The following is a 22,986-nucleotide window of genomic DNA, read 5'->3' on the forward strand; positions in this document are numbered from 1 at the left end:
TTGGCATAATGTACAGAGGCAGTTTGTTCTGAATCCTCTTCATAATCTGACAGATCTTTTTCACATTTATTATCTAAGGATGAGGACTTCTCTCTGCCAGATCCTCCAACCTCTGAATTATTTGGTTACAAAGAGTACAGCAAACTACAGACACCAGACCCACCTGAGCTGACACATATTGCAGTGATTCGCCAGCTTAGTACAGGCCTTGAAATCTCAAGGTGACCTTCTGAACAGACAGCTCTCATGATAACATTCAGCCTCTGTTTGTGGATTTCTCACAAGGGTCAGGAACTATCTCTTCAGCAGAAATCCTTGACAGCAAGAATCCATCTCCATAACAGCGGTGTTGAAGGGAATATCTACAGCCTGTGGTATGTGAATGGACTTGCCTAATCCCTAATGGGTCTGCACTCTGGGACCCATTGCAGTCTGGGCAATCCAACTATTTCAACCTCTAGCTCACACAGATGGACTGAATTTATTCTCATTTAACAACAGGCTCAATTTTACAATGGGTGCCTGTCCTTCTTGTGCCTCTGTAAAATAGGTTCAAGTGAAGTCTAATCTGGAACATAATGCCAGGAGACCCATCTGCCAGAAGGCATATAGGGTCCCAAAATCACACCACCACATCCCCAAAGCAATCAATTAAACTGAATAGGCAGGACGTGTGGTAAAAACTCATTGCCGCCCCAGACCATTCAAAGGAGGGGAGGTCACGCTAGGATGGTTGCCTATCCCTTTAGACTCAGCAGCACCACCAATGTAAATGGCCACTACAGGGATTGCAGCGGCCAGAAACCAATGCTAGACTACAAACAGGACAAGTTTTATTAGGAGTTGCTTGAGGCAATCAGGCAGGCCCAGGCTTGGGATTGGGGATGGAGGGGTGTGAGGATCATCCATGGGCCACAGAGTGCCCACAGAATGTCCCTGACCCCAGCCCCAGGGAGTGGTCAGGCTTTTCTTTGAAAGACATCTTCACCTTTCCTGGAACTGATAAAGCTCTATGGCATCAGGAAGGTGGTGGGCAGTCCACCATGACCTTCCCTCTCCATTTATGGCACCATTCCAAGTTGCCACCTTCTATGCATTTTGGAAAGGCAAATCAGGGCAGGACTTATGCACTTAATGGTAAGAGTCGAGAGTGTGGTGCTGGAAAAGCACAGCAGGTCAGGCATCATCCGAGGAGCAGGAAAATCAATGTTTCGGGCATAAGCCCTTCATCACATTCCTGTCAAAGAACTCATGCCCGTAACGTCAACTCTCCTGCTCCTCGGATGCTGCCTGACCGGCTGTACTTTTCCAGCACCACACTCTCGACTCTGATCTCCAGCATCTGCAGAATTCACTTCTCTACACTTAATGGTATGGTCCTGGGTAGTGTTGCTGAACAAAGTACAGGTTCATAATTCCTTGAAAGTGGAGTTACAGGGAGATAGGATAGTGAAGAAGGCGTTTAGTATGCTTTCCTTTATTGGTCAGAGTATTGAATGTAGGAGTTGGGAGGTCATATTGCAGCTGTATAGGACATTGGTTAGGCCACTTTTAGAATATGGGTGCCATTCTGTTCTCTCTGCTATAGGAAGGATGTTGTGAAACCTGAAAGGGTTCAGAAAAGATTTACAAGGACATTGCCAGGGTTTGAGGGTTTGAGCTCCGGGAGAGGCTGAGTAGGCTGGGGCTCTTTTGCCTGCAGTGTCGGAGGCTGAGAGGTGATCTTTTAGACGTTTATAAAATCATGAGGGGCATGGATAAGGTAAATAGACAAGGTCTTTTCCCAAGTTGGGGGAATCCAAAACTAGAGGGCATTGGATTAAGTTGAGAGGGGAGAAGTATAAAAGGGACCTAAGAGACAACATTTTCACGCAGAGGGTGGTGTGTGTATCGAATGAGCTGCCAGAGGAAGTGATGGAGGCTGGTACACTTAAAAAGGCATCTGAATAGCTACATGAATAGGAAGAGTTTGGAAGGATATAGGCCAAATTGCTGCAAATGGGACTAGATTAATTTAAGATATCTGGTCACCATGGACGAGTTGGACCAAAGGTTCTGTTTCTTTGATGTACATCTCTATGACACTCTAATTCCAAGATTCTATGACTCTATCCTGTACCAGAGGGATGATAAAATTCAAACAACAGTAAGCAGCTGACTCAAGACTTCAAGTCCATTATTTTCTAGCAAACAAGGACACAATATTAGGGAGGTCACACCACCTGGAAGTTAAGGGCACATTAAGCACATGGAAAACATAATGAGACAGTAATACTCAAAACACAAACCGCCAAAACCCATTTTGTACGCCAAGCAGGAAGGAGAGTTAGACTGGTACAGCCGATGGAAATGCCACAATTGTAAGTAGAAAATAGATTACTAGTAAAGTTCATTGGAATATCTGTAAAGGAAGACATCACTGTACTTGTCATGTACCAACAATGGTAATATCTAGACTTCCCCATTCTTTGTGCCTACACATGATAGATCAGACCTTGTGGTAAAGTACTCAAGGTAGAAAGTGTACAAATCCATGGACTGTAGCTAACTGCTGACCAATTTAATTAGGCAATTCTGACCTGCTTTTACTGCCTTTTTAAATGATCCCTTTCTCGACAGCTATAAGAAACTGTCAGCATTGAAGTATTATCCATATATGTTATCAACCAACCTTGATGCTGTGGGATGGGGTTTCCCCCATAGTGATATTTCAATGATGTTCCTCCATGTTGATATTCCAATGGTGTTCCCCCTCCCCCACAGTGATATTTCAATAATGTTCCCCCATGTTGATATCGCAATGGTGTCCCCCCATAGTAATATTTCAATGATGTTCCCCCATGTTAATATCCCAATGGTATTCCCCCATAGTAATACTTCAATGATGTTCCCCTATGTTGATATTCCAATGGTGTCCACCCCATAGTGATATTTCAATGACATTCCTCCATGTTGATATTGCAATGGTATCTTTCCCCATAGTGATATTTCAGTGATGTTACCCCATGTTGATATTCCAATTGTGTCCCTCCCATAGTGATATTTCAATGATGTTCCCCCATGTTGATATTACAATGGTGTCCCTGAATGGTAATATTTCAATGGTGTTCCCCTGTAATGATATTGCAATAGGTCCCCCATGATGATACTGCCATGGTGTTCCCTCATGTCGATATTTCAATGACATTTCCCCCATGGTGAGACTGCAATGGTGTTCTCCCATGCTGATAGTTCAATGATGTTTCCTCATATTGATATTTGAATGGTGTTCCCCCCTTGGTGATATTGCAATGGTATTACTCCATGGTGACTTTGGGATGTTAAAATGGTAAAGCCACCACAGTCCTACAAGACCATAGGGCTGCTTACTCATTAGCCAGAGAGAGAGATGACTAGTGGTGGTTTAACCTGAGGGTCACCATGCCTCAGGCGAGGGGAGAGGTTGAGAAGGAGAGTCCTTCATTCTAACCCCATGGTTATACAGTTTGTGATGCTGAGGCTGGAACACGTTCTCACCGTGTTCTGATCATCTCCAAAGTACAAATCGGAAACTTTCACAAATCACAAAATCTTTGAACTTCAGCACGTTTTTTTTAATGATATCATTGAATATTTGAAAACATTAGTAAGCAATCAGTATGGTACATCGTGTAAAATACTTTAACTATGATTGTATGTAAACACTTTTCTCCTGCTTGGTTGTTCTAACCTGTTCCTCAGTTGCAGCTGATGTCTCCTAACTGGTGCCAAGTAGTAGCCCTCCCAACTTATCAAATGTGAGCCTCAGCATGTGATCCTGTTCATATAACACCAAGATATTCCACTCAAAGTAGTATTGTAATGTAACCGACTTACTACTAGCCCAAGTCATCAGGCAGTGACGAGAGAGGTTAGAGCACTGGCTGATTTGTTCACCCGCCCCCATCCCTCACCCTTCCCACCCCTCACCTCCCCCCTGCACCCTCCTCCCCTTACTGAGATCTTCTGACTCAGCACAAGTGAGGCATTCAAAGATGCCTCTGCTTGCTTCAGGTATTCATGCAGCAAGTTCCCATAGAGGCTCAGACACTTGGCTCACTATCAAGCTGCTGCTAAGGTGTAAACTACTGTCGAATTTCTCCTTCGATGTGCTGAACCGGGATTAAATATCTCTCCTGAGCAACTGCAAGAAAAATAGGTCAAGAGGTCAAAGTAGTCCCAGCATTTGATAGATTCAGACTGGCATTGCAGCCCTCCCTCCCTCTGTCTCCAACGTAGAATGAGTCGTAGTGTGTGCTGGGGAAGTGTACCTAAAGAGAAGAGAAATAAAATGAGACGGGGCAAACATGCCTTTAATGAGTCCATCACTTTTCACAGGCTGTAATCTCTTCAATTTCCACATCCTCCTGTTTTGTTGTCGAAATATCCTTATCTGATAGGAGGTTCCTGTAAATTCAAACCAACCCCGTTAAGTACTTCTCCACTGTCCCCAATTGTCCAAGGTTTTGTTATGTTAACGTCTGCATCCAAATACGCCAAACCACACACACCCCCACCCCCAGTTTCTTGACATCATGGTACCCTATCTTTTTAAGCAATCGAAAATCAGAAATAAAATTCTTAATTATATTAGAGGAAATAAAATTCTTCGATCAACCATCAGTCAAACATTTCTTCTTCCCAATCTCCAAGACATTACAACTAACAAGCAGTGGGAAGGAAATGCACAATTTTGTTTTAATGATCCTATAAATTTCTCCAGAGTTTTCTCAAGAACAGGGTCGAGGGGATTTACCCTCAAACCTGGGCACTCCAGGCCAATCTGGACGGTTGATAACTCTACCCCAGGAACTGTTTGGGGGTTGAAATGTGTATGTATAGATCCTACTGCTTTTCTACTCTCCTGTCATATCAACACTGGAGCCATGAGGTACAAGAAGCTATGCTCTCTCAGATGTTTTCACTACTGCAGCCTTGAGATTTGTTGGCATCTGTAGCCACAGAAGTAAAAAAACTCTCTAAGTTTAAAGTTTGTCTCATTATTCACAATCGGGCCAATAGGACATAAGAACTAGGAGCAGGAGTAGGCCATCTGGCCCTGCGAGCTTGCTCCGCCATGCAATAAGGTCATGGCTGATCTTTTCGTGGCCTTAGCTCCACTTACCAGCATTCTCACCATATCCCTTAATTACTTCATTGTTCAAACAATTATCTATCTTAGCTTTAAAAACATTTACTGAAGTACCGTCAACTACTTCACTGGGCAAGGAATTCCATAGATTAACAACTCTCTGGGTGAAGAAGTTCCTTCTCAGTTCAGGCCTAAATGTGTTCCCTCTAATTTTGAGGCTATTCCCTCTTGTCCTAGTTTCACCTGCCAATGGAAACATCCTCTTTACTTCTATCTTATCTATTCCCATCATAATTTTATATGTTTCTATAAGATCCACCCTCATGTTTCTAAATTCCAATGAATATAATTCCAGTCTACTCAGCCTCTCCTCATAAACCTCTGGAATCGATCTAGTGAACCTCCTCTGTTACCCCTCTAGTGCCAGTACATGCGTTCTCAAGTAAAGGGATCAAAACTGCACGCAGTATTCCGGATGTGGCCTCACCCAACCCTACACAGCTGCAACATGTTCTCCCTGTTTTTAAACTCAATCCCTTTAGCAATGAAGGACAAAATTCCATTTGCCCTCCTAATTACTTGTTGTACCTGCAAATCAACCCTCTGTGATTCATGCACAAGAACACCCAGGTCCCTCTCCATAGTAGCATGCTGCAACTTTTTACCATTCAAGTAATAATCCTTTTGACTGTTACTCCTACCAAAATGGATGACTTCACATTTATTAACATTGTATTCCATCTACCAGACCTTTTCCCGCTCACTTAAAGTATCTATGTTCCTCTGCAAAGTTTCACAGTCCTCTGCACACTTTTCTCTGTCACTCATTTTAGTGTCATCTGCAAACTTTGACACACAATACATGGTCCCTGACTCCAAATCATCCATATAAATTGTGAATAATGGTGATCCCAACACTGATCCCTGATGCACACCAGTAGTTACTGATTGCCAACCAGAATAGCACACATTTAACTCCACCCTTTGCTTCCTGTTAGTCAACCAATCCTCTATCCATGCTAATGCTTTATCCATAATGCCATGCATCCTTATCTTATGCAGCAGCCTCTTGTGTGGCACCTTATTGAAGGCCTTTTGGAAATCTAGGTTCACCACATCCACTGGATCCCCATTGTCCACCATGTTCTTAATGTCTTCATTGAATTCCAAAAGATTTGTGAAGCATGACCTGCCCTTCATGAACTCATGCTGCGTCTGCCCAACGGGACAATTTTCAGCCAGATGCCTTGCTATTGCTTCCTTGATAATAGATTCAAACATCTTCCCTATTACGGAGTTTAAGCTAACTGGTCTGTAATTCCCCATCTTTTGTCTACTTCCCTTTTTAAACAGTGGCGTCACGTTTGCTGTTTTCCAATCTGCTAGAACTGCCCCAGAGTCCGGCGAGTTTTAGAAGGTCTCACTTGTCCTGATCATCAAGGTATGACACCATTATCCAAAATACACAGGAACAGTGGGCAAATGCATGCCCAAAAGCCAACAAAAAACGCCCAGGTAAATTCAAATACAGAGACGCCTGATCAGAAAAAAAATCACACCCATAAGTAGAATGGACAGAATTGGTAAAGGGCTGGCTTAGGATGACTATGGGCATCTACCAGGGGTGAGAGTGATGTGGGAAGAGAAGGAAGATGAACAATGAGTTGAAGAGGGAGGGTGAGGAGCCTCCAAGAAGGAGAGGAATGTAGTAAGTTGCGAACCAGGAAAACTTGAAATGATTGAGCAAATGAATTCCTTCAAAATAAATGTGGATTCTCGAGCTTAAGACTGCGTAAGTTCAGGAGTTACAATATATAGAACATTTAGTGCATGCCATTGTAATGAAGATTATATACTTTGGCACATTTAAGTCTGAGATTGAGATCACAGATGCAGTAAGAAGAGGATTAACTACCTGGTTAAAATCTTTGAGTTTTGTGAAGAAACATAGCTGTGCCCTAATTCATCCAAGGAAGGTGTGTTTAGGGTGATGGGGTTTTTAATTGTAGGAGCACTTCCATTTTATTTTGAAACGAAAATTAGTTGCTCACTCAAATCTGGTACCTTCTGCCAATTTTAAAATGTGGTACCTCAGGAATGAATGATTTGTTTGTGTGTTGAGCTACATGACTATTGATAAACCTCTGACAACTGCTCAGTGACCTCAGCTGGAAGGACGCATGGGTAATGATGACCATTAAATCAAACCAACAAATCCAGTCACTAACAAGGCTTTGAAAGAAGATGAGAAACTGGTAAGCAAAATTGTTTTTTTGTTTAATATTGTCAACTTAAAGAACTTGAAGCACCATAGCAGTAGGTACAAAGATATGTTAACAAACAAAGATAGTGAGATGGTGATTGCAGGAACACCATGTTATCAATCATATCGGCATTGCACATTTTCTGTTTGAGTTCACATAGCTGCATTTCTAGAAGCAATTTTATTCGAAGTGACCTCATTGGAATTCCCAACAACTGAATGACAGTGTAAATGTCAAGAATGGTTAATACTGGGGAGTCGCTTAAGCTCCATCCACCAAAATAATGTCATAAAGACTTGATGGGAGAACAGCTTAGGATGGGTAAGCAGTAAGAATGGCCTGACACGCCCTCCTCATAGTCACTGTAACAATACCTGGCATATCAGTGTAACTTGTATGTGGTTGTCAACGTGGTCTAAACTAGATCTTGTTCAAGACAAGATCTTCATCTCATTAGACTAGTAAGTCTATTGCCTCTTCCACACTAGATCAAGCAAACAGGCCTGCCCAATGCCTGTCACAAAAGAGGATGGCGTCAGCAATGTTATCATCAGGTGAACAGTTGTGCAGACAACCTCAGACAATACAATGGTTTGCAATGAGGGTGGCTGACACGACATGCTGGCTTCTTCAGACATCTTCAGATGGCTTTAAAAATCCTCTTCATGCAGAAAATCAGCAGAATAAGGAACCAAACATTCAGTCAGGATTCGGCTGGAAAGTGAATGGACATTGGAGTCTTTGTGAGTAAAATTAAAATCCTGGTGGGCAAGGGAAAACGTTTTAATAAAGGGCACAGAATACAGGCTGAGAAAGCCAGAGGTAAAGAAATTCAAATTAAGAGTCCCCCCCCTATCACAAACAGAACCCCAGCAAATAAATCCAAGGCCACTGAATAATTCACACTGAGGTCATGGGCAATCACTAAGCCAGAATTAAAGTGAAAAGGGAGCATATTCACAGCCTTACCAGACAAGAAGCAACAAGAAAAAGTCTAGGAAAGTTTATGAAAGCTGCAGAAAAGCAGCAGATCCACTATTTAAAACCTGGTAAAGACAAGGAGTGTTTATTGAAACCACAGAGAGCAGGAATCCTTTAGGAAAGCCGTGACATTATTATTCGAGTCACAGACCATGGGAATCAGTCATAAACATTACTGCTAGATTATAGCAGGTATTATTAAAGGGACTCATTTGATAAAGCCATTAGGAAATGTGAATAATTAACTGAGGCCACAAATAATGGGATTTGTCTCGAAACATTATGAAGTACTTAAATTCGGAGCTGTCACAAACCAGAATTCAAATGATAAGAGGGTTTACTCGAAGCCTAAGCAGACAATGCACAACAGATGAGGAAAGCTAGGAAATATTAGTAAGAACACAGAAAAGGCGGGAGGAAAATGTTCTAAAGCACAATGAAAGCAGAGAGCATTCATTGAAACTGCAGACAATGGCAATCACTTAAGAAAAAAAATGTGAAAGTAACCGGAATTATTATTGGAGCCTTATTTGGTCATAGAGTCATAGAGATGTACAGCACAGAAACAGACCCTTCGGTCCAACTCGTTCATGCTGACCAGGTATCCCAACCCAATCTAGTCCCACTTGCCAGCACCTGGCCCATATCCCTCCAAACCCTTCCTATTCATATACCCATCCAGATGCCTTTTAAATGTTGCAATTGTACCAGCCTCCACCACTTCCTCTGTCAGCACATTCCATACACACACACCACCCTCTGCATGAAAAAGTTGCCCCTTAGGTCTCTTTTATATCTGTCCCCTCCCCAATCACTTCCCTAGCTTCCCACAGTGTTCTAGGATACACCTGATGAGGTCCTGGGGATTTGTCCACTTTTATGCGTTTCAAGACATCTAGCACCTCCTCCTCAGTAATATGGACATTTTTCAAGATGTCCCCATCTAATTCCCCACATTCTATATTTCCACGTCCTTCTCCACAGTAAACACGTAAATGATGTAAAATATTCATTTAGTATCTTCCTCATCTCCTGCAGCTCCACACAAAAGCTGCCTTACTGATCTTTGAGGGGCCCTATTCTGTCCCGAGTTACCCTTTTGTCCTTAATGTATTTGTAAAAACTTTTTGAATTCTCCGTAATTCCTTAACCCTCCTTAACCTCCTCATGGAAGATTATCTGGCTGGAAAGTATATTACAATCTGTTCTGATATAATGCAATGGCCCCAATCCCGTATGATCCAGCGTGACAAGAAAATCGTCTAATAGCTGCACCATTTAAACCAGAATCACCTTACAGGCATTACAGGTAAGGAAAGTTAACAATCTACAAATAACAATCTAAATTCTTCAATAGCATTATAGCCAATTCGCGTTGAAGAAACGCACGTTACAGAACTGACTGTATAAGCAAATCTGATTGTGTTATCAACCATGTCACAGTTCCAGCAGGAATTATTGACTAATGGTTGAAGCAAAGATGAATCGACATAGAATAATCCTGTTACACCAATGACTGCTGTTCGTTAGACTGATTAAAACCTGCCTCTAACATCATAACCTGTGATATGTTACTCTAACTGTTGGTGGTAAACAGATTGGTTGCGTTGTCATTTATGCAAATTTCAACATGTTTGAATTATTCCATTGTATTTTATTTAACCTGCCTGGTGCATATGTATTAGTGGTAGCTTTACAGTGAGCTGATATTTATCCTGAACTGGTTACCTAAAAAACAGGATGAGTTTTTGATGACTGCATGACACTCACCAGCACCTGAGGTAGCAGAGGTGCAAACTGTGTGTAGGTTTCTGTTTTGGTCATAACGACTGGATTAAAATACTAACATTGAGGCACATTGGCCTGGAGGATCCATGTGGTAAAGCTGATCTTATTGGACAAACTTTAGCTGAAGTCAACAAAATCATTGCCAAAACTTTTGGCACAAACTTCATTTAGTGCAAATTAATAAAACATTGTGCTATAAGCATGCCCAGCCACATTCTCTGGAGGAAATTAATCATCAGTTAGGAGTTTCCATAAACTGAGATTGGTAATCTCAGTGAAAAAAGTGAAATATCTGGACACATGTCTTTCAACTACAAAGAATGTGGCATGTACGAATAAATGTATATCGAGAATGTGCAAATGAATCACTTGGCGAGGAAAGAGCTATGGAGACAGTTAATCCCTGGTCCATTTAGATGGAGACATCTTGGATAATCAGACTCAATGACTCACTGGCTATACTTACACCAAATTATTGCAGTGGGTCCAGAAGACAGCTCACCATCACATTCTCAAGGGTAGTTCAGGACGGGCAGGCTCAGCCAGAGACAACCATATCCCCAAAAATACATTTTAAAAATTCACCCACTTTTCCCACAAAGTTATTTAACAAGCCACTTTCTAAATCTCACCATAAGAACATAAAAACTAGGAGCAGGAGTAGGGCCACCTGACCCTTTGAGCCCGCTCTGCCTTTCAATAAGATCATGGTGGATCTTTTTGTGGCCTCTGCTCCACTTACCCATCTGCTCAACATAACCTTGAATTCCTTTACTGTTCAAAAAAATTATCTGTCTTAGCTTTAAAAAAGTTTAATGAGGTAGCCACTGGGCAGGGAATTCCACAGATTCACAACCCTTTGGAGGAAAAAGTTCCTCCTCAGCTCAGCCCTAAACCTACTCCCCCTTATTTTGAGGTTATGCCTCCTCGTTCCAGTTTCATCCGCCAGTGGAAACAACCTCCCTGCTTCTATCGTATCTACTCCCTCCATAATTTTTTATGTTTCTATAAGATTCCCACTCGTTATTCTAAATTCCAATGAATATAATCCCAGTCTACTCAGTCTCTTGTCATGAGCCAATCCTCTCAACTTCGGAGTCAACCTAGTGAATCTCCTCTGCAACCCCTCCAGTGCCAATACATCCTTTCTCTAGTAAGGAGACTAAAGCTGCATGCAGTACTCCAGGTATGGCTTCATCAGCACCCTATACAGCTGCAACATAACCTCCCTGCTTTTAAACTCAATCCCTCCAGCAATGAAGGACAAAATTCCATTTGCCGTCTTATTTTCCTGTTGTACCTGCAAACCAACCATCTGTGATTCATGCACAAGGACACCCAGGTCCCTCTGCACAGCAGCATGCCGCAATTTTTTAATTGTTCAAATAATAGTCCTTTTTTACTGTTATTCTTGTTTTACTGTTATTAAACGGACACACCCGTCAGCTTACACCAACCAATTAATGGTGTCAGCAGTTTATTATTCAGGATCAATTGGTTTATTAACAAACTCAGTTGCCTGTTATTTATTTTAAAACGGTCAATTTTGGCACTCACCCACTATGACTTATAGGGACCAAGTCGATAATGGGCTGGAAGGTCATGGGCTGGCTAGCCATCCTTGTATATAGGCCCCTTCCCATGAAGGCATGTCTGGTGATTGGGTGTAGAATGCAGCCCATGGATTATTAGAGAAGGGAAGTTATGCTAGAACTGTGTAAAACAATGGTCAGACTACAACTAGAAAACTGCGTACAGGTCTATTAATTACATTCTGGGAAGGATGTGACCAAATTGGAAAAGTTACTGTGGAGATTTACAAGGATGCTGCCAGGGATTGTTTGCCATGAGGGAAGATTGGATATGTTGTACAATGTAATGGTTCAGAAGGTGTTAATGATTGTGTTACACTGGATTCACCAATTCTATTAATACATAGTCTATGGATGAACATAAGGAATTTTACTCTTGCTTTTGTTGCAAGCTGAGGTCTCTTTCCCAGCTCCCTAGTCCTCATAATTATTCCAGAACAATAGCCCTGTTGGGCGATTGCTATCATGCAATGCACCTTCTTCTTATCTAAGAACAGTGCCTTTTCTGTAGATACTCTACAGTGGTGTGTGCCATACTGCTAATAATTAGATGGGACCAAGAGAAAATAAGATAAATAGGCATGCAGACAACCCTTAGCCAATCCCACATACTAGTAGAGGCAAATACTAGAAGGTATTATCATTGAGAGAAAAACAAGAATGTTTGCGGTGGTGCATATTGGATCCTCACCACCAGGAGAAAAGCCCCAGAAGACTTAGAAAACCTATCAAATAAGTGAGTTTACCATGTTAAGAGCATTGCCAGGTAATCAAGACACAAATATCAATCAGCAGCTAAAGCATGGTTATCAAGAGAGATGGAGAGTGGCAGCTGTGGAAGCAACAAAAAAGCAAGCTTATCACTCAAAAAGCAAAATGTCATTCAGAAGCTGGTGAGAAGTGCTGAGAGAAAGTGTCTCTCAAAAGAGAGAAAAGCCAGCCACACTAGCTCTGTGATAAGCAACAGAAGGCTTCAGGAGGTAACATCAGATCTCCCTAAGGGAAAAGATAATATTTTTACAAAAAATGCTGCAAATATTGGAGAGGGAAAGAAAGAGAGAGTAAAAGAAAAAGAGAGTCAAAGAAAGTTCCCATCTCTCACAATTGGTTCCATGAAGCATTGCTAGAACATACCATGAAAGGACCAGGAAAAAAATTCAGATTCAGGCTCCAGAATTGAGAAGCTATTAATAAAAATTCCTTTAAGCTGAAAATGAGCACTTTTAAAGAAATTTTGTGAAAGGGTACAGCGGAAGAAGGAAAATAAAGAAAAGTTCAAGATTTTAAAAGACTCGGATACATTATATAAGCCACAATTTCAGCAGAAAGATTTATAAAGGCCACAGCCAGAGAATGGTATTCAAACATTTGTGGACAGGTCCTTGATGTTATACGTCATGAAAGGCAGGAAAATGTCCACTTTCCCAGGAAGAAACAGAAAAGTCCGAGGAGGATTGGTAGCCATCATTTTGATTAATAAATTTCCAGAAGACCCTGAAAAGGCAGACAAAGCCAGTAAACAGTACATAGATACAGTATTACAAAGAAATAAACTTCAAAAAGCTTGAAAGCAATAAATTACCAGACAACAGCCCAAAATACCACTTAAAGCTTTATTGAGGTCTTTACTACAATTATACAGCATTAAAAAAAGGTAAGTATGAGGAATGCTGCACTGAGTCCAGCATGTTCTACAGTAATTAACTTTAAATCAACATCCATGAATACAAGAAGACAAGCTTAAGGAACAGCAGATTATAGGCAATATTGCAATGATACAGATTTAAAATAGCTTTGTAGTAAGAAGATTGAGAAGAATGGAAAAAGTTATAGTGCTTCCTGGCAACATTAAGGTCAGAGACAGACCACACAGAACACATAGTTGGACATCCTTGAGGCAAAATGCTCTTAAGATACAACATTTTCCCAAAATTAAACTCTAAAGTTGAGGCTGGGCTAGTTAATACACCATTATGATCAGTAGCTTTGATTATGGAACAACAAAGGGCTGGCAATTTTTGAAGTTGTTCTAAAACTGTTTCGATAACAACTTCAACTTAAGGACAAATAAGATTCTTGAATGGCTACAATTTTACAGAAGCGTTTTGTTTACTCGAGAATCCATAGACAATTTTTTGCGATGTCCTGACCAGAACATGGAGCTTTGATATCAGAATTCAAAAAAGAGAATTGTTCTTCAAATTCTTGATGAAGACTTAATTTTGAAGAAAGGAGTTCAAATCATGCTGGAAGCAGAAACCAGAAAGACTGTTAGACAGATCCTGAGAGAAGAAGATCAATACTACTACAAGAAGCCAACAATCTATTTATTTTATTAGGAATGAACACTTTCGAGAGGCATATGACAAGTTTGCACAGAGACCAAGCCAAACACTTGATGCTAAAGGCCAGTGTCAGCACTATAGGGCAACAAGGACTAACAAACATTGACATTTTCCAGCAATCAGTAATGAATTTTGTATTTTCAAACTGTTACTCCCAGGAGATGTGCAGAAGTAAGAAACAATTTCAGAACTGTAGAAATACTGGTCACACAAATTGAGAAATTTACACAGCAGAGCACTCACTACCTTTAGAAAACATATGTTGAGATACTTCTAAGGGAGAAGTATTTTGAGGCAGTCCTGGAGGAACTAACTAATCCAAATGTGCCAGAAGAGAATGAATTTGCCTATTTTAATGGACATCTTGCTGGTTTGGTATTCTATCAGACCAGTTACCATGGCTGAAGAAGCAGAGGTTTCACGGTACAAAGGCAAGACTACATGGTGCCGAAGGAATAAATGTCAGAAACGTGGGAATGCAGTACAGCACAACACAAGTAAGAGAGTTTGAAAGGTATATGTTGGTAACAATCAACCAACTTTACTTTTGAGGATGCAGGCTTGTCTCAACTTCAACTTCATCAGAAGAGGTACAGGAAATCGACAACCTACAAGATAACTGTGGTCTGGAGGTAAACAGTTGCCTAAACATAAATCCAGAAATAAATCCCTATAAACCAACCAGTCAAAGGACAACTGGTAGAAGACTTCGTTGGACTTCCAAGACTGATGACAGAGTCCAAATCGATGTTGACATGAAAGAGCTATATCATATTGCCAACCTTGAGAAAGCCACAGACATTACAGAACTGATGGAAATATTCAGTCCTCTGTGTTCTAAAACAGCACAGTTAATGGCAGTGACAGGGATAATGCTGAGTGAGCAGCAATATCTCACTAGTGTGGTAAACCATCTGAAAAAGGCTATTTCACCATTCAAGTAACACATTGGCTGACTGAAAATGTACAGCCTGACCAATAACTCGAGAGAGATAAGTTGCACATGACTCCATGTCAAAAAGAAGACACTACCTGCCTTAAGTATCCAGAGTACTGCAAAAGATTCACTACCTCTTCCAATGAGAGAGTGATTGCTGATCCCTCATTCAAGGATACTACAAGAAAATACTTATTTCATCAGAGGATCGGTCCTCCAGAAGAAAAATTGAGAGATTAAGTGTCCTCCAGATGTGATAATAGATCAATAACAACAACATCTAGAAAGTGTACATCCTCTGTATTGGATATCCAAGAGATGAAAGCTTCTCCATTGCAAAAGTGATCATAATAGCAGGCATTCCTCAAGCAAGAGACCTATCATTCTTCCACCTCCGAAGAGATTGAAGTCTGAGAAAAATACACAATGTCTGGACCACCTGCATTTGTGTCTCAGAGACTCGGTAGAGATGGGGTAGGTGTAAACATAATATAATAATATACTGAAATAAAGCTTGGGGAAGATATTGTGTAGGCTAATGGCTCAGGTGTACTCATGTTCATATTACATTATTTTCACCTGTTTAATGATACCACATAGTGTCTGATCAGATGGATCTGCTCCGTTCAAAATACAATTATCTCACTGTTGCTTCAGTGTTGCTGGGTCAAAACCAAAACAACTTCCTCTTTAACAACATTGTGGAGTCCACAGTTCAAGAAGGTACCTTCTCAAGGGCAATTAAGGATTAGCCAGTGACATCCAATGAATAAAAAAAATCTGTACCAGCTCCCTAAAGTCCTGGTGATCATGTCTGACTAAATGTAGTTGTACTTATTGCTATCATGCAATAAACCATCTTGTCTATGCACAGTGCGTCTTCTGTAGATATTCTTCAGTAGCGTATCTTCTACTACTAATTTCTAGATATACCCAATATAAAGCAAAGACAGTGGCAGTGAAACTTACCTTATGCCACATTCTGACAGAGCAGCAAATACCACAAAGAACCAAAATGGTCATCTGGAGAAATGTCACCACATAGGATGGAGTTTATTCTTTGGCAAAAAGACAGCAGTGGTTTGATTGAATGAAGCTGTGCAAAATCATGATGGGCCTAGGTAAAGTGGACAGGAAAGTTCAGTTCAGCAGAATAGTCAAAAAATCAAGATGCACGGATTTAAAGTCATCAGCAGAAGGATTTGAAGGAAGTTGGGAAGAATTTTGTTCACTCAGTAGGTAACTGGGATCTAGAACTGTCTGAAAGGGAGAGAGAGACGGGCACCTTCATTGTATAATGAGCTCCTTCTATGCCATATTTTCAGTTCTCTGTCTTCATTGAAGTATTCGCCTGAACCCACAAGACCCTTTATGATTTGTTTCTTTCCTTAAATGTTTCTTCCCTTAAATTCTAACTCAGGAAGTCCAACTGTTTCGCATGGGGAAGCACATTTCCATTTTTTTCTTACTGCTGGAGCAAGAAGGCTAATGTTGGAAAAATAAGGCATCAGAAATTTATTTTGCTATTATCAAAACTACAAATAAGCATTTTTATGAACAAGATTCAAATTATAAGATTAATTTATAGGGCTACAGCAAGGGTAGCAGGTAGCACTCTTAGGCTCACTCTCACACATTCACTCTCCCTCACACTCTCACACACATTCACTTACTTTCACACATTCACTTGCAAACACTCACACCGTCACTTGCTCACACTCACTCAAACTTTCACTCTCACTCACTCTTTTGCACACTCACACATTCATCTGCATGCAGTCACACTCACCTTTGCACAATGTGGAGATGCCAGTGTTAGAATGGGGTGTACAAAGTTAAAAATCACACATACACCACGCTATAGTCCAACAGGTTTATTTGGAGCTCTAGTTTTCAGAGCACAGAAGGAGCAGCACTTCGAAAGCTAGTGCTCCCAAATAAACCTGTCGGACAATAACTTGGTGTTGTGTGGTTTTTCACTTTTACACATTCACTTGCACACACTCTTTCACACAGTCTCATGCATTCATACACTCACTGTTACACTCTCACTCGTGCTCACACACAAACAATGCACTTACTCTTACACTCTCACTTACTTTCACTGTCACACACACTCTGACATGTTAGTTTCTAATATGTAGGGAAACAGGAAAAGACTCATATATGTATTTGCCTCTTGCCTATCCCTATTTTCAGCTTGTTCTGAGGTTGTTTGCTGGCCATAGCTAACTCCTTCAATCTGAGTAATCCTGTCAATGGGTAACAGTGATCTTCCCCACAAGCTGATCATGGGAGTCATTGTAAAGTGATGAATATGTAGCCACGAGCAAACCATCCACTATCTACTTTACTGTGTCCAGGCAGTCACTTCACCTCCAAAGGCCAACAAGAGGATCTGTCCCTTCAAGGCAGATCACACAGAATTGTTTTGTCAATTGTTATTGTTACATTCAATTAAATCAACGCAGAGTCAGAATCAAACCCGGATTTTTCCTATTATGCAGTTGGCGTTGTGACAGCGCAGTCTTTATCTCTGTCCCATCAGGAGAACATTTTGGTTCAGTCTTAGTAAAAACACAAACAACACGTTGGAAAAGTTCCCAGGACAATGATAGTATCTCATTTCACAGCAGGCCTGGCAGTGTTGCTGGAATCAGACATTCTTGGTTCTTCCAGGAATTAAGTTTCCTCATGAGGCAGTAATGTTTCTTCAGATATTGTGTAGTGAAAGCACATGCCAACAACAGTATGGCTCTTCTTTATGTCCTTCCAGTCGGGCTCTGCTTGTGAATCAGCAGAGATTCTAAGGCAAGAAAGCAATCAAACTTTGTGCCAAATTTTCATGAAAAGAAGGTTCCAAATTGAATAAACCAGTCCCATATGTAAAACAGAGGGTCTGTACCAAATTAGCTGATCTTACCTGGGCTGTCTGTGAAAGGCACTGTTATTGCCAGTAACGTGCCTGGGATGGACAGACTGAGGCCATTTCTCATTGTTGTAAAGACAGCATCAATGGATGCTGTGTAACAGCGAAACAAATTCCCCCATTGTAATGCTTTGATAAGCGCATTACTAGTCACTACCCATGATGAAGAAAGAAATGCTGACATTCATTGTAGGAGGCTTCCACTTTAGGATATACTAAGTTGCTTACAGCTTATAATGTGCCTTGTAAGTGCGGTCAGTGTTGTAATGTGGAAAAACACAAGTCGACTTACACATAGCAAGCTCCCACAAAACGGAATGAGATGATGACCAGTTAAGGGTTGGATTCCATGGACATAGTTTGGGTCTGTGTGTGAGGGGTGAAGGAAGGGCAGCATGTTTGGGAATTGATGGGATGCTGCAGATAACTTCACAACCTCCACACAGCGTGCAGAACGTAGAGTTTAGCAAGAAAAACCCGAAATCATCGACCTACCTCAGGAACTACCGCAAACAACCCTCAGCCTGTCCAAATACAGGGTGTAGGTGACAGAAACCACCAGACCCCAAGGTGCCAAACACTGGCAACCAAAGCAAAGACCACATACATGTCCCCACTTTTCATCTGGTGGGTGAAAATGTTTTATGGGATGAGCTGCCAGAGGAAGTGGGGGACTCTGGTATAATTATTACATTTAAAAGGCATCTGGATAGGAAGGGTTTAGAGAAATATGGGCCAAATGCTGGCAAATGGGACTAGATTTATTTAGGATATCTTGTCGGTATGGACAAGTTGGACTGAAGGGTCTGTTTCCGTGCTGTACATCTCTATGACTCTATGACTAAGTGACTTTATGTCTGTGTTTTTCAAAGCGGTGTCTGCGAAAATACTTAAATGCGACTTGCTGTTTGGACATCATCACTGGTGCTCCCAAGCAGGCAATCCCATGCAAAGAATGCTGGGATACCACTGCACCATGACAAAGCTGAAGATGTCACCAGGGAGGCCACTAGGCTTCCTTCATGGTCAGAGTTCAGCGGACCATTTTAGTGAAGTTTATTGAGGGATACACATTGGCCAAGACATCCCTGCTCTTCCTCAACAGAAGTCTGTCGAACTTTCTACTGCAAATAACAGACAAGGTATCAATGCAAAATCTCTTCTCAAAGTACCTCTGACGGTGTAACACTTCTTCAATATTACACTACAGTGAATCATATGCTCAAACCTTAAACAAAGTTTTGACTCACGATGAAGTGCTACTGAGTCACAGTTGATACTTAAGAATGGACGCTTCAGAGAGCTGCTTGAAAGCAGTGTGAAAAAAAAGCTGCCCGGGAAAGGAGGGCGTAGGTTTAAGGTGAGAGGGGAAAGATTTGAAAGAGACCAGAAGGGCAATGTTTTCACACAGAGGGTAGTGCATGTATGAAAGGAGCTTTTAGAGGAACTGGTAGAGGAGAGTACAATTACAACATTGAAAAGTCATTTGGAAAGGTGCATGGATAGGAAAGGTTTCGAGGGATATAGACCAAACGCAGGCAAATGGGACTAGTTTAGTTTCAGATATCCTCTTGGCATGGACGAGTTGGACCAAAGGGACTGTTTCGGTGCTGTATGACTCTATGAAAGCCTGTGTGGATGTACCAGTCTAAAGCAGTGAAATGAGTCCTTATGTGTGGCAACATATTCTGGGGCACATTGCAACTTGTCCTCTAGATTCAAATTGGTTTGGATGAAAGTGAAAATACTTGGTATAACATTAGACTTACAGCTGTGTAGCAAGCTCAAAATCATCCCATTGTGTCTAGAATACCTTAATCTCCAAGTGGACATTACCCAGAAAATATAGTACAAATGATGATTGTTTCATCCACTGCCTGATCTGACATACTCAATTTTCCAAATGCCATGCATCCAAACCCCATCTCCCTTCCCTATTCCCGGTTTCTGGAGTGTGGGCTTCTTGACTTTGGGATATTGTTGTTTGCAAAATAGCTGCCGCCTGATGACATGAGGAAATAAATACTGAAGCTACCTCAAACAAAACAGATATGGGAAGGTGTTTTTTTTTTCCAGAGAGCCCCTGAAATTTTATTTTTAATATAATGACACCTCTGACCACATGAGAACTAGCCAGTTGGACACAGAACTGGCTCAAAGGTAGAAGACAGAGGGTGGTGGTGGAGGGTTGTTTTTCAGACTGGAGGCCTGTGACCAGTGGAGTGCCACAAGGATCAGTGCTGGGTCCACTACTTTTCATCATTCATATAAATGATTTGGATGTGAGCATAAGAGGTACAGTTAGTAAGTTTGCTGATTACACCAAAATCGGAGGTGTCGTGGACAGCGAAGAGGGTTACCTCAGATTACATTGATCAGATGGGCCAATGGGCTGAAAAGTGGCAGATGGTGTTTAATTTAGATAAATGTGAGGTGCTGCATTTTGGGAAAGCAAATCTTAGCAGCACTTATACACTTAATGGTAAAGTCCTAGGGTGTGTTGCTGAACAAAGAGACCTTGGAGGTCAGGCAGCATTAAAGGAACCGGAGAATCGCTGTTTCAGACATAAAACGTAGATTCTCCTGTTCCTTTGATGCTGCCTGACCTGCTGCACTTTTCCAGCAACGCACTTTTAAGCTCTGATCTCCAGCATCTGCAATCGTCACTTTCTCCAAAGAGACCTTGGAGTGCAGGTTCATAGCTCCCTGAAAGTGGACTCGCAGATAGATAGGATAGTGAGGACGGCGTTTGGTATGCTTTCCTTTATTGGTCAGAGTATTGAGTACAGGAGTTGGGAGGTCGTGTTGTGACTGTACAGGACATTGGTTAGGCCACTGTTGGAATATTGCGTGCAATTCTGGTCTCCTTCCTAACGGAAAGATGTTGTGAAACTTGAAAGGGTTCAGAACGATTTACAAGGATGTTGCCAGGATTGGAGGATTTGAGCTATAGGGAGAGGTTGAATAGCCTAGGGCTGTTTTCCCTGGAGCGTCGGAGGCTGAGGGGAGAGGTTTACAAATTCATGAGGGGCATGGATAGGATAAAGAGAGAAAGTATTTTCCCTTGGGTGAGGGAGTCCAGAACTAGAGGGCATAGGTCTAGGGAGAGAGGGGAAAGATATAAAAGAGACCTAAGGGGCAACTTTTTCACGCAGAGGGTGGTTCGTGTATGGAATGAGCTGCCAGAGGAAGTGGAGGAGGCTGGTACAATTGCAACATTTAAGAGGCATTTGGATGGGTATATGAATAGGAAGGGTTTGGAGGGATATGGGCTGGGTGCTGGCAGGTGGGACTAGATTGGTTTGGGATATCTGGTCGGCATGGACGGGTTGGACCGAAGGGTCTATTTCCATGCTTTACATCTCTATGACTCTATGATCGTTAGGCTGTCAAAAGCCAACCAGTCGCCATATCGCAAGTAACCTTGGCTTCCTTCTTCATTCCTCCAAGCTCAGCAGTAGCCTGTATCTGGACTTTGATTCCTTAATGAGAGACATTGGAATTGTAGTTGTCTCATCATCAACATAAAGTCATAGGGTTGTACAGCACTGAAAAAGACCCTTTGGTCCAATTCGTCCATGCTAGCTAGATATCCTAAATAAAACTAATCCCATTTGTCAGCATTTGGCCCATATCCCTCTAATCCCCACCTATTCATGTACCCATCCAGATGCGTTTTGAAAGTTGCAATTGTACCAGCCTCCTCTACTTCCTCTGACAGATCATTCCATACACGCACTGCCCTTTGTATAAAAACGTTGCCCCTTAAGTCCCTTTCCCCTCTCACTTTAAACCTATACACTCTAGTTTTGGAGCCCCCTACACTGGGAAAATGATCTTGGCTACTCACCCTATCCATTCCACTCATGATTTTAAAAACTTCTACAAGGCGAACCCTCAGCTTCTGACACTCCAGGGGAAACAGCCCCAGCCTATTCAGCCTCTCCCTGTAGCTCAGACCCTACAACCCTGGCAACGTCCTTGTAAATCTTTTTGGCATCCTTTCATACTTAACAACATGTTTCCTATAGCAGGGAGACCAGACTTGAAAGCAGTATTCCAAAAGTGGCCGAACCAATGTCCTACATAGCCGCAACATGACCTCCCAACTCCTATATTCAATGCACTGACCAATAAAGGAAAGCATACCAAAGGCCTTCATTATCCTATCTACCTGCAATTCCACTTTCAAGGAGCTTGAACCTGCGCTACAAGGTTCTCTTTGTTTGGCAACACTCCCCAGGACCTCACCATTAAATGCATTAGTCCTGTCCTGGTTTGCCTTTCCAAAATGCAGCACCTCACATTTACCTAAATTAAACTGCATCTACCACTCCTTCGATCCCTCGGCTCACTCTTGAGAGGTTAGACCCATCGAGATTTAAGTTTCATGATTCTTTTTAGAAACCAGTTCCATAGAAATGATTCTCTTTGGACAACAGGAAGAATGCAACATAGTTTTTCCTCTGGTTTAAAATGTAGCCCAGATTAATGGACTGAAACTCTCTTCTCTCCAATAGTAGTTCAGGTTTTGTAATAGCTAGGACAATCTCCACCTTATTTTGAGTGGGCATGGCCCACAATTCAATACACCAATCAGTTTCCCACTCTCACTCAGAAACACAAAGACCGGGGTGGTTGGAGGGGGTAGGGAGATATTTTCTGTTTACTAAGCACAACAAAAACAGATATAATTCATTCTTATTTAATAAAAAAGTTACACGTAGCCCACAAAGATATTTTTTCTGCCCACTTCCTTTTCCAAAATAACCCCAAGTGTTGGCATGTGTAGTTTGTGTTGAAGGGGGATGATGTGGTTGGGTAAATTTGGTCTGGGACACTGGTGCAAGATAAGTCAAAAGTTATCATTAGCAAAGGTTTAGAGGGATATGGGCCAAATGCAGGCAAATGGGGCTAGCTCAATTTAGGAAACCTAGTCTGCATGGACGAGTTGGGCCGAAGGGCCTGTTTTTGTGCTGTATGACTCCATGTGAAATAACTCTACAGAGGGAGGTAACCCGTCACCAGTCACCCTTTATT

General features: G+C 41.6%; 1 protein-coding gene across 2 annotated transcripts in view; it reads right to left on the reverse strand.

Annotated features, from left to right (window-relative positions):
• Positions 1 to 22,986, reverse strand: part of susd2 (sushi domain containing 2) — a 209,274-nt gene that overhangs the window by 13,200 nt on the left and 173,088 nt on the right. The gene's annotated exons all lie outside the window — the stretch shown is intronic.

Source organism: Chiloscyllium plagiosum, unplaced genomic scaffold (genome assembly GCF_037043375.1).
Source record: "Chiloscyllium plagiosum isolate Xiang-an unplaced genomic scaffold, Cpla_swu_hap1 HiC_scaffold_24, whole genome shotgun sequence".
Classification (NCBI taxonomy): domain Eukaryota; kingdom Metazoa; phylum Chordata; class Chondrichthyes; order Orectolobiformes; family Hemiscylliidae; genus Chiloscyllium; species Chiloscyllium plagiosum.